We start from the raw sequence: 14039 nt of genomic DNA, 5'->3' as shown, positions 1-14039 counted from the left end.
TATTTTGTATAAGCCCAGTTGAAGTGCATGGTAAAATAATGTCAGTGTGTGAGGTATCCATCTTCTCCATTATCCTTCTGCAGGCGAAGGGAGAGGGGCTATTGACAGGATCTGTGTTCAAAACCATTGTCCCTTCCCTCGTTCTGCAGGAGTGGGCTCCTAATCCTTATTCTCCGTGTGCCCCTACCTGCCCCCCCTGCTCCATCACATGGTGCATATATACTCGAGCAGCTCTTACCATGGAGGTACAGAGAAAGACGTGAAAAGCCTCGCAGCAAAAACCTTGCAACTAAAAGCACCCCTGATGCTGTGGTTCGCACATGTGTCTGCTTCCTGGCAACAAACAAACAAACAAAAAAAAAGGCAGCCATTTAGAGACACCAGAACCAAAATTCAGATCCATGTGACAGTTTTGAAAGCACAGTCTAAGTGCCTGGTGGATGCAGGTTTTGCTGTAGCTTACAGAAACTTGTTCCAAAGAAATCATGTCATAGGCCTGCAGTGAGGGCGCAATAGACTTTCTGTTCGCTCTCTGGGTATTTCTTGCTGCTTAGGATACCTGAAAAAAAACAAACAAACAAACCACCAACATTATATATTTCCTATTAACCTGTTTTGAAAATAGTCTTCCTATATCAAAGCATGTTTAAAAAGCAGATTGCATTTGATAGCAGTAACTAAAATGCAGTAAGAAGCAGCCTTTTGATCTGTTGCAAATAAACGTTTCTGCAGATAAATACGTTACAAGTGTATTTTTGTTCACTTGCTATCAAATTTAATAACAACCAGTGGAATTGAGTTCAACCAAAATGGTTTCATATCAGACTTTGAATACATACTTTTAAATATTAAAAGATAATGATTTGTATGGCATTGTTATATAATGCATTTCTTGTCTTCTCTTGTGTGCATGTGACGAATTCCAGTCGATAAGCCCAGGACTCTGGAGTCAGTTGTCTGGCTAGTTATTAAGATTAAGATAAGTACTGAGAAGGGAAAGATACAGCGCATTGTACTGCCCTGCTGGGACGGGGCCACCTCGGATTCCAAGTGTAAACAATGCATTAGTTCTCCCTGGTTTATTTCAAACCCGAGGTGTACACTGTAAATATTTGGGAAATATGATGGAAGGAGTGTGGAAAGACTTTTTTAAATTTTTATCCATTAAATGTTATTACTAAAAAGTGAACCTTAGGCCCCCTTGGGTCCCAAATCATTACCCATCTGTAAAAATCCAAGACTAATTTTTGTTAATTACTTATGGAAAATAAATTTTTTTTTTCTTCTTACCCAAGCCATAAAAAAGCAGACAGACATTGGGACGACGTTATCACTAGGCACTTCATGCTGAATGTGCCACGGCAATAACAACATAGTTAACGCTCGCACAGCAAAGCTCCATTAAGGTTTTGAGGGGGGAATGGGACTGGAAGGCCTGAACTAAAAAATACTGAAGCTAATGCAAAGTCTCCATATGACTTCAATAAACTTTGGATCGGGTCCAAAATGAGAGTTAGTGAGGTCAGTGCTTTCTGAGCATGTTGGAGCTGTTATTGCTGGTGTCTCTGTGGTGGACTCCTAAGGGCATCACGCTGCCTTTGCTAAAGGAGGAGAGGGAGAAAGTTTTTCTGTTATTCCAAAACATTACCGAAATACTAAAAAAAAACCCCCAAATGTTTCCTGAAGTTCGGTTCGTGATTCTTTCTAACTATAATAAACATGAGCTTTGCTGCAAATTGGTAGTCAAGGCTTTCAAGACAGCAAAGTCTGCCTTGTCTGCAGGCTCACTGGAGGAGTGATAGAAGGCAGTCATTTAGAAAGTGCATTGGAGCTGCGTGCTGTGCAATGTAGAGCGCTGGGTAGCAATTAATTTTTTAATGAATTTAAAACTAGATGTATGGAAATGCTTATATAAAATGTATACACTGCTAAACAGCTAACTAGTCCTTGGGGTTTGCGTTTTCATTATCTGTATGTAAATCATTTCAGCCAGCATGATCTAATGAGTCAAAAACTGCTCTGAAATTTGAGGCACTTCTTGAAAATCCTTATGCCCTGCTTCATCATTTGGACCTTACAATGAAGCTATGTCTATCCTCTGATTAATTACCTCTTATGTGGAGATAGTTTGTAGGTTTCATTGTGTTTCAGAAGGGTTATTTCTAAACTCTAGGAATAGCCTGCCTTAGTGGGAATGGAAAATAAAGGAACATTCAAAACCATTCAAGAGAAACAAGAAGCACAGCTGAATCGTCCCCAGTGACCCCTCCTAAATCTGATGTTTCTTATGTGGTAGGAAATAAATTAATAAAATAAAAATAGTTAACTGTAAAAGGCTATCCGACCAAACCATGCAAACCACTTTTTCCTGAGCATCAGAAAGTTCTATTACGGAACTAGAAGCTGTCTCTTCCCTTCATATGCCTGTTAAATCATTGTGCTTCCTTAGCTCCCCTAAGGTATACGCTAAGGTTTCCTCTTAACCAGCAAAGAAGATAAATAGCTCCTCTATCTGCTGTTTACAGGTATCTTAAGCAAAACCAAAATTATAGCAGAATCACTGTGGCATCGCAGTTTCTTACAGAATCCTGCATATAGAACAAAAAGTTGTAATACCTCTGAAAGAATGTATAATACATGAATTATAAAGTGTGTGTTTATATATACTTGCATGCATGCTTTATAACTTCAATTACTTTTTTTTTTGAGGTCTATTAGTAATTAAAAGAATATCTAAGCTTGTTGTGCTGTAACCAGATAAAAGAAATGTACAGAGTGGACTGGAATATTTAGAATACCACGCTCTGTTTCCCACCTCTTTTTTCACAGTGTGAGCATTATATCATGGTTGTGTACATTCCAGTTAGCTGCAAGTGAGAAATCACTGCTGAGGTCGCTGAAATGTCAGCGCCACATACGCCGAGGACAAAAATGGATGGAATTCCCTGTTATAACTCTAATTATCAAAACTCATAAGATACAAGAGGAAAACGCGTGTGTCCTATATGCTGCGTACCGCAGTCTAACAGAGACACTGCCTGGCTGAAAAGCCCTACAAACAAACCTATGCCCTAACCTATTTCATATTTTTAAACATTTCATGCACCAGGTGAGTGAGTTTAGTCTCTGGTGCACATGTACGGCTTTATGCTGTATACTCGCTAGATGCTCTTGAAATCAGCTACATGTTTTTTAAGCTCTTTGGCTAAACCCTGTATGGTTTGAAATACCCAGGTAGTTAGCATTCCTGCCAATTTGATATGATTGAGACCTTTACTTGAACTGACCTCAGAAGGAATAGAAGACTAATTGAGGCAGCCCTAGTTCTAGCTCTCTAGAGGTGTAAAACACTGCAAATGGTATCTGGTGCATGCATAAAAAGGTTTACATAGTGGAAGAAGGATATGAGAAGGAAAAGAAAGAATCTTCTTTCTCCATCTCTCTGCAGCCTATTCCCCCCTTCCCCCTGAAGCTTCAAGAAAAAAATTATTTTATCCCCTTCTTAATGTCACTGCATGGTAAAATAATAAGAAAAAAAAAAGAAAAAAAAAAAAAGAAATGCACCCAAACAATGTAGGAGGTAAAATTAGGACAGTACTTGGGTGCCTCGGGGCTGTAATTAAAGCTATCTAGATAAAAAGAGATATTCTGCCTTAGATTTATGTTCTGAGGAGGGGAAGAAAAAAAAAAAAAACCCCGCTGAAAGTGAAACAGCAAAAGAAATCCGTAATTCCAATGTGTTCAACTCACCCATCAGAAGAAATGGCATTAATTCAGGTACCCAATTACTGTAATGTGGTTCAGAGCACCTCAATAGGTGTTTCAATCTCAAGCCAGGACTAACATTTGTAATCCTTTAAATGCACTTAAGAAATTGATGTTACAGCCCCACAATCTGTTAGGGGCCTTGCTTCCTGGCTGATTGCAAAGTATCCCACCATTAATTGGATCATCAGAATGTGATCCGCGTTCTGGTCCCCGGATTATGTAAGACTGACTTTGCTCTGACGCGCTGAACCAGAGGCTTCTTTTGCTGGATATTTTGACCCTTAATGTAGATAAGTGGTATTTTTCATCAATCTTAGCTTGCATTAAAAAAGGGAAATGTCAATTCAATGTGGGGCATTTAACTTAATTCAACATCTTTTAATTTAATACCTTGGAGAAGTTAGTCCGTCTCCGACCTGCCGGAGACTTCTGCTGATGGAATGGTTTATGGAGAAGGGCTGAAGGCATCTTGTTCCCGCTCCATACCACGGTCAGTTCCCAAAAGTCTCTTTATACTTCGTCTCTGTATGAAAAAGTAAGATAGTAAAAAAAACCAAAAAAAGCCAACAACAAACCACAAAAAAAACCAACCAACCCACAAAACCCCACCAAACAGCCCCCTGACCATCTTGTATCGGTAATGGGACTGCTCCACATGCCTAAGGGAAAAGAGACAAAAAAATTAATTCAGTGTTTACTACCCCGTTTTCTTTTGGGGCTTCAGGTTTTCTTGATTTTTATTTTTTTTTTTTTTTCCGTTTGTGAATCAAGGTGCTTTGATTAATTCACTCAGTATTCTTAGCATGTTTTGGTGCTATAATAAAAGCTAGTTTGGAAATCCTCTACATGGATTAAACCTAAAATCCTGATAAAAATAGGGGACATGCTTTCTGACATGAGTCTTAATTTTTTTTTTTTTTTTTTGAGATTATTACCAGAATAGGAACAGGACATTTTGCAACACCTTTATCTTTTTTTTTTTCTTTTTTTTTTTTTTTTTCTTTTTGTTGTACTGAATCATAAAAGCCCTCCTAGTGCTTCTCTTCCTGATACTCAATGCATTTGTCCCAGTGGTACAGACAGGAGTTCAAAAGTGACTGCAAGATTTATTTATTTATTTTTAAACGAAAATAGTAAGCTTTCCAATTTTCTGGGCTTGGGAGAACCATTATATGGTATGGTATCTCTTGGCCTCATGGTTGTAAGGAGTAAGGATGGTGAGGTGAATAGAATCACATTAGGTTTCATGACCAAGGCTTGGTATTGTTTCTCCTGGAACTGATCATAGAATCACAGAATGGTTTGGGTTGGAAGGGACCTTGAAGACCACCTAGTTCCAACCCCCCTGCCATGGGCAGGGATGCCTTCCACTAGACCAGGTTGCTCAAAGCCCCATCCAGCACTTAATAATCCTGGGTATGGCAATGACTTCAGTAAAGTTAGTACCTGCTATCTACATACACTTACATCAGAAATCACTGGCAGAATCTAACTTTTTTGATGTTTCAGAGAAAGAGCAAGCTCTTTTCACCTGTGTCACATGAAGGCAGATGTTCATACAAATAATTTTGGAGCTCAGGCTGGCTGACTTGGGTTTCCTTTCTTTTGTTTTCTGCCGGGATCCTGGATTTATTTTTCCAACTCTCCTCTTTTGTGAGTCATTCAAAACCAGTGCTGTACTGTGGGCAGGGAGATCTGCTGAGGCACAGCATTGGTGAGGTGTGGATGGGCTTCATGGCTCACTGCCGTCTTCTAGGCTATGGAGACTTCTGGAGAGGTCTTCAGAACTTTACAGGTTGAGGAAAAACAGGCTTTTGAGGCAGCGTCTTTGTTTCATGAGAAATGTTCAATCCCACGGAGAATTGGACTGAAGAGGGTAGTTCTTGCGTTTGTCCCTCTCTCCTGCTGGCCAGGACCAATTCAAAGTCTGCTGTGTAGGGAAAAAGTCAAAACTTTGAGGCAGGGAGTGTAAATCAGAGTTTTGGGACAGCCTTGTTAGACATCTCATCTGTACGGCTCTTGCAGTCGCTTAGGATGCCACCCTGTGAGGTTTCTCAGCATGTCGGAGCACATAGTTGTCCTTGTCTTTGGTGCACGCTAATCAGGTTTTGTAGATTAGCAGAACACCTACGTTAGCCTTCTCATTGGATTTACAGAGAACAATAAACAGAGATGCATAAAAAGGCTTTTGGTGGGAGACGTTTTTGTGGTCTTGAACGCCGATAAGAAGAGAACTGGTCTGGCGATTGGAGTGAGCTGACTTACAACTTAGCAGGAGGCAGCAGTTTCTGGTGTTGGGCTGGGGGTTTGGGGCTGTGTGAGGTGTTTCTTACTGATACAAGGTGCGTGGCTCATACTTAAGTGCTTGACCTTGCCTTTTTTGTTTCTTCTCTCTCTCTTCGCCCCGCCCCCCTTTCTCCTTCCTTCTCGATATGAATTGAATAGGCAGGTAGATATATACAGTTCTGGTCAGCCTAATTGGCGCTAGAGGTGATATGGTGCTACGCTAGGACAGGATAACCTTTAGGTTTAGGCTCCTGGCTGGAGCACAGGACACGTGCATTCAATTCCCAGCAGTTCTCTTGCTGGTCTCTTTGAATTGCATGATGTATTGGTCATGGCGGTCTTCTCTCTTCGCACTTGTATGGCTCCTGGCGCAGGAGGATCTCACCTGCAACAGTAGATACCACTGAACTGTAAATAAGAGCCCTGGCTAGAGGTTCCTATAAGCAGGTGACTAGCTTTCAAAAGTGTAATTTATTTTTTTTTCTACCTAGCATGTTTCACATTACAGTATCTGAATGTCTATGTTCTCCTTGAAATTGGCCCCACGGATGAAGAATGTGAGTTTGTGCTGTAACGTTACATACTGGCTATACGAACATGTAAAGAGATCGAGAAGTCCGGAGATGTATACTTATATATTATCCATGAGGGAATTACACCTACTTAAGCTTAAATATTTTCACAAGCAGTGTTGAAGGAAGCTGGTTTGGCCATGTTCAGGCCTGGTATAAACAGAATCGCCTTTCCTGATGTGAGTGAAGCTGCACCTACTTCTGCCAGGCCCAAGTTGAGCTGTGAGACTTCCAGATAAGCACTAGTCTCACAGCTCAACTTGTTCAACACTGATACAAAGCTCTTTTATGAAGAGGGAAATATAAAGCAATATTGGCAAGTCTATAATTACGTGGGCTGCAGAAGGAGCGTATTGTTTCTTCCTGCTTGGAAGGGCCTGTAGGGAGAGCAGCATCTGCGGTACCTCTGGTATTGATAGCAGTCCTACAGCCACTGCGTTTTCCAGCAAGCTTTGTACTAGCGTAAGATGCTTCTGAGTTATCCCACTGTAGGGAAGGGAAAGGAAACCTTTCGTAGCTTGTGGCAATACCTTCCTGGGCGATTGATTTTAAGCACAGAGAGTGTATCTCGGGGTGTTTTGCTGTATGGAGTTGCATTGGAAGTGCGTCACTCCCCATCTGTTTAATTGGAGTCTTGGGTGACACTTCTCTGCTGCCTTATCCCCGGATAGAAAGCTGATCCACGTTTTAGCTTTAAGTACACTACAAGGTTGGAAAGTAAAGTTGAGTTTGCAGTGAAGCAGATATATTGGCTTCCCATGCTTTGAAGACAAATGGAGTCTCATCCATCGCTGCTATACCAGTATGCCGTTGCTGTTTCAGCCTGCTTTGGGTTAGGATTTCAGCTTGCCCTTCCTTCCTAATGGGGTCCCTTGGTGGAGAATGCCATCCAAGTGCAGGATGGATGAGATGCCCTAAGGACCTGTATCCGGCTTGCCTTTCAAGCAGTGCCTTGCTGAACTGTGAACTGGGCTTTTCATGGAGTGCTGCATGAGGATATGAATTCAACTTTGAGGGGGGGTGGGGGAAAAGGGAACAACCACCGCACGAGCAGCATGTGTCAGCCTGAAAGCATACGCTATTCGGTGGCAATATTAATATGCATCTAAAATTATTTTCTTGTGGTGTCTTAGTATTTCCCAGGGGCCCCTTTCTTTGTTCTAACTCCCTGTGAAAGGGGCAGAGAAAAATGGCTGGTGCATTTGCTTTGGCCGCTGTCAGTGGCGGGCTCACAGCAGAATTAATTCTGCCCTCTCTAATGACTGTCAATTACCTCATTGCCAGGGGAATGGCACCCTCCACCTGCAGGACAGTAGCAGCTAAGTTTTGTTACACGGGACAACACGCTTCTCTCCTCTGGGCTGCCCACAAATGCTGGAGCATTTCCGTGGCTGGTGCAGGTCTCCCTGCTCGGTGACGCTCTCCTGTCCTAGGGTCAGGCTGTGTGGCGACGCTTGTGTGTCCACGCTTGGCATCTTACTGGGTTTGGGTTTTCTCTGGAAAGCAAACCGTGTTTCCTTCACTTGGTGGAAGAGGGGGAAAGTTTAAAAGAAGTGGGTGGGATGAAGCACGAGCTGTAACTATTGTGATCGTATCCTCACCTGGGCTTCTCTGTTCCCTGGGAAGATGTGCTTGCAAGATGTGGTGGATGTGTATAAACACTGAATGTTTTTTGCATTGGGTTGCAGCCTTTTTGGGGGTTAGAATCCTGCCTGAAATCATGAGTCCACTGTTCATACAGGCCCAACTGCACAAATTGTGAATACTTTTCAAAGCCCTGCGGATTAATTCAGCAAATTCAGACCATCATACGCAGTGGTGTAAAACAAATGCCCTGTTTCTATTCCCCAAACTTGTGCTAGCTATGAGTAAAAGTATTTTACCTGTCCAATTAGTTGGATGCTGTTGCTAAAAATGTAGAACAAAAGCGTCCTGTTAGGGAGTGCTAGCCAGCATGTGCTGGTACGATGTGAGTGATAGCTCACACGTACTAGGGTGTGAAGCTGAGCAAGTGTTTTAAATGGTTGATCTGGATTTCAGTGGTGTGCCAAGCTGTTCCTTGAAACACTCTGTACGGTACAGTAATTGCAGGGTATGGTCTTGTATAAGGAAGCAGATGTGAATCACAGGTGAGCTACTTTGGAACGACGACAATGGTGTGAGCACTCTCCCTGCCTTTGCCTTCCCCTCCCAGTCTCTCATTTTCCTATATATCTTTTATTAATTTTTTTTTCTTTTCTCCTACCACACAGGTAGGCATGTTCCAATGGGTCTTTAAACCTGCTACATACTGGTTAATCTGGTTCTTGTGTTTGATTTAAATGTCTTTTTTCACCTTGCCTACCCCCAAAAACCCACACTGCATCAGGTAGCTTTGGATGTACCAGTAAGTGTATGTTACAGAGGGAGAAGTGAGACAGGGCACGTGTCTTCACCCAAGATTTGGAAGTGGTAGGAAATGACCTCTTACACTTCTTTTGCTTTTTAGATCTTTAAGCCCTAAGCCACCCTAAATCTACTGTCCCTATAAAAAGCTGCATTTTAAAAGGCTTTAGGAAGCTTGCTGACCTTGCAACCTACTTTGTAAGGAGTCTGCACCCACAGCTATTAAACAAAATTAATTTCAGCACTTTTAAATTGTTAATCTTGCAAAAGACAACTTGCTTGCTCTCCAGTGATCCCACAGGTCATCATTCTGTGAGCTGCAAGCCATCACCAGGGTTCATGGCTCTGAACATCATCAGTCTGCTTGTGGTCTCCCAAACGCCTTGCAAAATTAATTCCTCTGCCCTCCACTTTTCCTCCCCAGCAGCTCTTTGAATTCTGGGCGCTTGGTGAGCAATGTGTGGGTAGCAGCTATTCACCAGTAGCCACGCCACAGATTATTCTTATTTTAAGGTTACTCTATCCTAAATCAGTGCTTCCAATCCTCACTCATGGCCATGAACTCTGGGCAGCAGGACATGAATTCAGGTAGGAAATGACAGTTTTTAGTCTTCGGAGTGTTAGGGTTTCTGTTGAAAGGGCGACGTCTCTTGGAAGTTAAGTTTCTCCATGCCCATGGGGCAGATGCTTTACCAAGTACTAATTTATTTTGAATCTTCTTAAAGCGTATTTTTCTCTGCCTGGCCACAAAACTCAGAAATGCTGCTTTTTCTCCTCCAGGTAGCGGTATGTGTGACTGGGCTGGGGAGTGGGGGAGAAAGAGTAGGCTGTATCTGGTATTATCATGCCTGGTTGTCCCTGCTCCTTCCACCTCTTTTGTCTCTGCCACTCAAGCCAATTTCAGCCATCCGCCGACTCTCATTTGGGATAATAGCCTCTCTTTTTACTGTTGTCTTGTCATGTTTGATTCGGCAGCACAAGGGTTTTAAATTAGCCAAAACGTTTGCATGCTGGGCTTACTCTGCTGCCACTACCAGTTGTAGAGCCACTAAACCACTTGATGCTGAAATTGATGATTGCTCGGAAGGAATAAGAAATTGTTGGTGGCTACCGGGAAGATTCATTCACGAGAGCCCCTTTTAAGAAACCTAGGGGGGGAGGGAGAGAGAGATTTCCTTCATTTTCCTGCTGCCTGGCTGGTGGTTGCATTGTGCTTGTGCCAGGCTCCTGCTGAGTGATTACAGCCTTGCTAGGCTGCGTAGTTCCTGTGATTTCAACATAAAAACAGAAGAAGAAAAATACAGAGGGGAAGGAAGGGGGGGAATAAGGCTCCAGAGACTTGCAGTTCAATTCAATAACGTGGAATCGTGATGTTTTAACTCGCTACCCACTTTTTTTTTGTTTTGGGTTTCTTGGTGTGGTGTTTTTTTCTTTTTAATCTAATTTATTCCCCCCTGGCTAAAAGTAACTTTTTGGAAGGTTTACCCAGTAGAAGACTCTCTGTATTGGCCTGCCTGAATTGGTGATGCTAAACCACAGCTGGGCTGTAAGCAGTGTTTAATATTTTCTGGATTAAATATGACCCATCACTAATGGGATCTGGGATCACCAAGAAACTACACTTCTACTGATATGCACACATGCCCCCCAAAAATGCCTTTTACTTGTTTATATTACTGTTTAAAGATATGAAGGGCCAGAATTTATAATGGAAAAGATTATGATAGCGCTTGAGAAACTGTACAAAGAGAAAACAATTGAAGCCATAGAATTAAATGTGAATGGCTAGGGTTGTACAAGGGAGATGAGTTCAGAACTATATACAATCACATATGCAAAGTGAGAGAGGCAATTTTTATTTCCACTGACTGAGTTTGGTTTCTTTTTGGAGAGAGAGAGTATGTTTTGTGTTTTGCCTTGCCTTTTTTCTTTTTTAATATATACTAGCACTAGCTTCTGGGTTACGGTGATGATAGGTAGTCAAATGGTCAGAAAAGGTCAGTAAGACCCCCATGTACAATGGTTCAGGATTTCCAAGTCCAAAGACAAACACTGTCTAACAGAAAATAGTAGCAACTGTGGCTTAAACGCAAACCAACCAACCAGCTAAACCCAAACTCTCTGTAAGCCATACATGCAAGTTGCCAGACAGTTGGAAGCATGGCTTCAGATATGTAAGTCATTATACAGTGTCACAAATGAGACCTTAAATATAATATGTGGGAATACAATTGTATAGCATCCAAGCCAAGAAAGACGTTCTTATTTCGTCTACTATTGCTAACATTATTAGGAGTAATATTTTAGCATTTTTTCCTTATTACTAAGTCATTATTTCTCTTGCATAAGATGCCCTTTTTCTGCTAAAGAAAAAAACAACTTTTTTTAATACAACTTTTTTTTTTAATACATAAATCTTGTAAATTTGTAGGTGTTGGCATCCAACGATTTCTTTATTTCTCTCTTGTATGTAATAAATTGTGAAGAAATCATGTGAATGGCTAAAGCTCTAAAAATACAAATCTAAGAGGCCGACTCTCTGGGGCGCAGCAGCAGCGTGCTGTTGTGCGAGCCCAGCTCTCGGGGCTTTCGTCTGCGCCAATTAACAGTAGATTGGAAAGCCAGGCGACCATGATGGGTTTAGTCCTGTTATCTGTCTCTAACTGCTGCACTGTTCAGAATTGCTGATTTCTCTGCAAAATCATGACAGATGTATTACAGGAAAATGTATTGGTCGAGTAGCTAGTGAGAGAGTTAATGCAAGGGATAATAAGTAGCTAAGGCTATGTCCTCCAGCAGACTTTGATGTGGTTTGATAATATATGGGATGGGTCAATCTGCCCTATTAGCAAATGTAGCCAGTTTATGCTCTACATACAAACTAGAGATTTGATAAAGCACTAAATTAGTTTTCACAAGGTATTAGATGTTAGATACTTAATGGGATCATCATGCTTTTGCTACACTTGGTTAAGATGTGTTCTGTAACAGAAGCATGAGGCAGCATGACATTTCACCAGGAAAGGAAGCGTGTCTTGTGACTGAATCACGAGTCTGGGAATTATAATGTCCAGGCATCACTCAGCTTCCAAATCACCGTCCGTCTGATTTACCAGAGTGGTTTCTCTTTTTACATCTGCAGAATGGGACTGTGTCCTTCCATTTTCACTTTGCCTTCTTGTGAAGCTTAAGCCACCAGTCCTTGTAAGTGGTTTGGTTGGGGGTTTTGTGGGGTTTCTTTTTGGTTCTTTTTTTTTTTTTTTTTTTAATCCTTGGATGCAAAGGGTGCAAGTAATCACAATTCTGCGAAGCTTCAGTTGCACAAGACTGATACTGTCCCACTCAGTAGGGCTGGGAAATTCACTGCATTTGACATCAAATAACTTACAGGTTCAAGCACATTTGAATAAGTAACCCCAGCAGAGTGTGACAGCAGAAGCTCAGGGTTTTGCTGTAGTGCCCCACAACCGTGCTCTGCGTTCGCTCTGTGCTGGTGTTCAACTACTATTTAATAGGTGAAGTAAAACCAGCAGTTCAGCAAAGCTAAGTAAAGTTTTTGTACAGCCAAAAATCCACTGGTAAAATACGCCACGTGGGGACAATGACCTTGTCTTCACACGTCTGCACCCATCTCACCGGTGGGGAACATGGGTGAAAAAGGTGACCATCCCGGGACCACACGCCATGTCAGTCTCCAGGAGGGGTCCTGGGTGGGCGCATTCCCCTTATCGGAGCTGATGTTTGGTCCACTAAAGCAGGCTGCTGCTGTGGTTAGCTGGTGACGCTTTTGTAAGCTTGTGTCTTCGCTGTGAAATGACTTTTTTTGTCAAGTCCTATGATTTTTGTCCTGTTAAATAAAAATCTAAACCTGCTGACAGCAGCCTATGCCCACAGTTACCTTCAGAAAACTAAGCTTTAAAACCCATTAGGCATTTTGTATTTATCACATTAATCTAATTTTTGCTAATGCTATTTTGCCCTGTGTTTACAGATACTATTCTTAATTACATTTGAAATGCATCATTTTGCTTTCCCTAACATCTTACTACTTAACGCAAGTAGCTGGTCCTGAGTGACCGCTGCCAGGCTTTGCACCTCTCCTAGTGCTCGGGAGACGTTCCTACCTTTTTGTGAAATGCAGCAAGAGTGTCATACATAAAATGATCCCGTTTGAAAGGATAGAAGCCACATCCCAATATAGATCACAGTGGAAAATGACTCAAAATTACATGACAGCTTCTCCCCCGTTTACCCCCCCCGCCTCCTTCCCTTTCTCAGCCTGTTTCCCAGTTGGGCTGCGGTAAGAAATGCGTCGTGTATTGTGGCATTTTAGTTTACTGTTACTAATAATCCCTTTGCATCTTTCATTAGCGTGTTATTTATAGGATTGCGAAAGGGCATCGGTGCTGCTCAGCCTGCGAGGTGGTGGTGCCGGTGTCCCAAGGACTGGAACATTTTTTTCAGAGCGCTGGGTCAGCCCTGCTCTCCGCAGTGGGCTCCCCAGCTCTGGCAGAAGCCCGTGCCACGCTTTGGGCTGAAATCTTGCCTTTTAAAACCCGCTGAGGCCAGCGTGGGCTTCGGATGCTTGTATAAACAAGGAGACTTTGCCTCGTAACTCCTCCTAAGCCTGCACCTGACGAGCTGCTCGGAGCTGGAGGGCTGCGTTTTCCCTAATAAATTCCAGGTTTTGAACCCACTTGTTAGTCAAGCGTTGTGCACACTAACTACAGCGAGGGCCCTGGGCATAAATTACTCTCACGTGGCACTGTCTCCGAGCAGCCCCCCAGTTATGGATTACTTTGTTCTCGACTTGACAGGAACATAATTAGAACTGTTGATGAAATCTACCAAATTGTTCCTCCGTGGCCTCAATGGTCAGGAAATTTGGCTGAGTCGTATTTGTCACCGAAGTAAAGGCTCTAAACACTTCATATTAACTACGTTATTAATGTGCCCTCTAATCTGTCCGTGAATTGGTAACACTTGGAGTGAGCTTGTGCTCTAATAGCACCTTGTGATGAATACACT

General features: G+C 42.3%; 1 protein-coding gene across 15 annotated transcripts in view; it reads left to right on the top strand.

Moving 5' to 3' along the window:
* The window catches only part of ESRRG (estrogen related receptor gamma), a 396844-nt gene that overhangs the window by 157548 nt on the left and 225257 nt on the right, over window positions 1-14039 (top strand). The gene's annotated exons all lie outside the window — the stretch shown is intronic.

This window comes from Falco naumanni, chromosome 12, assembly GCF_017639655.2.
Source record: "Falco naumanni isolate bFalNau1 chromosome 12, bFalNau1.pat, whole genome shotgun sequence".
Taxonomy (NCBI): domain Eukaryota; kingdom Metazoa; phylum Chordata; class Aves; order Falconiformes; family Falconidae; genus Falco; species Falco naumanni.
Note: the sequence above shows the minus strand (reverse complement) of the source record. Positions and strands in the feature narration are given on the sequence as shown.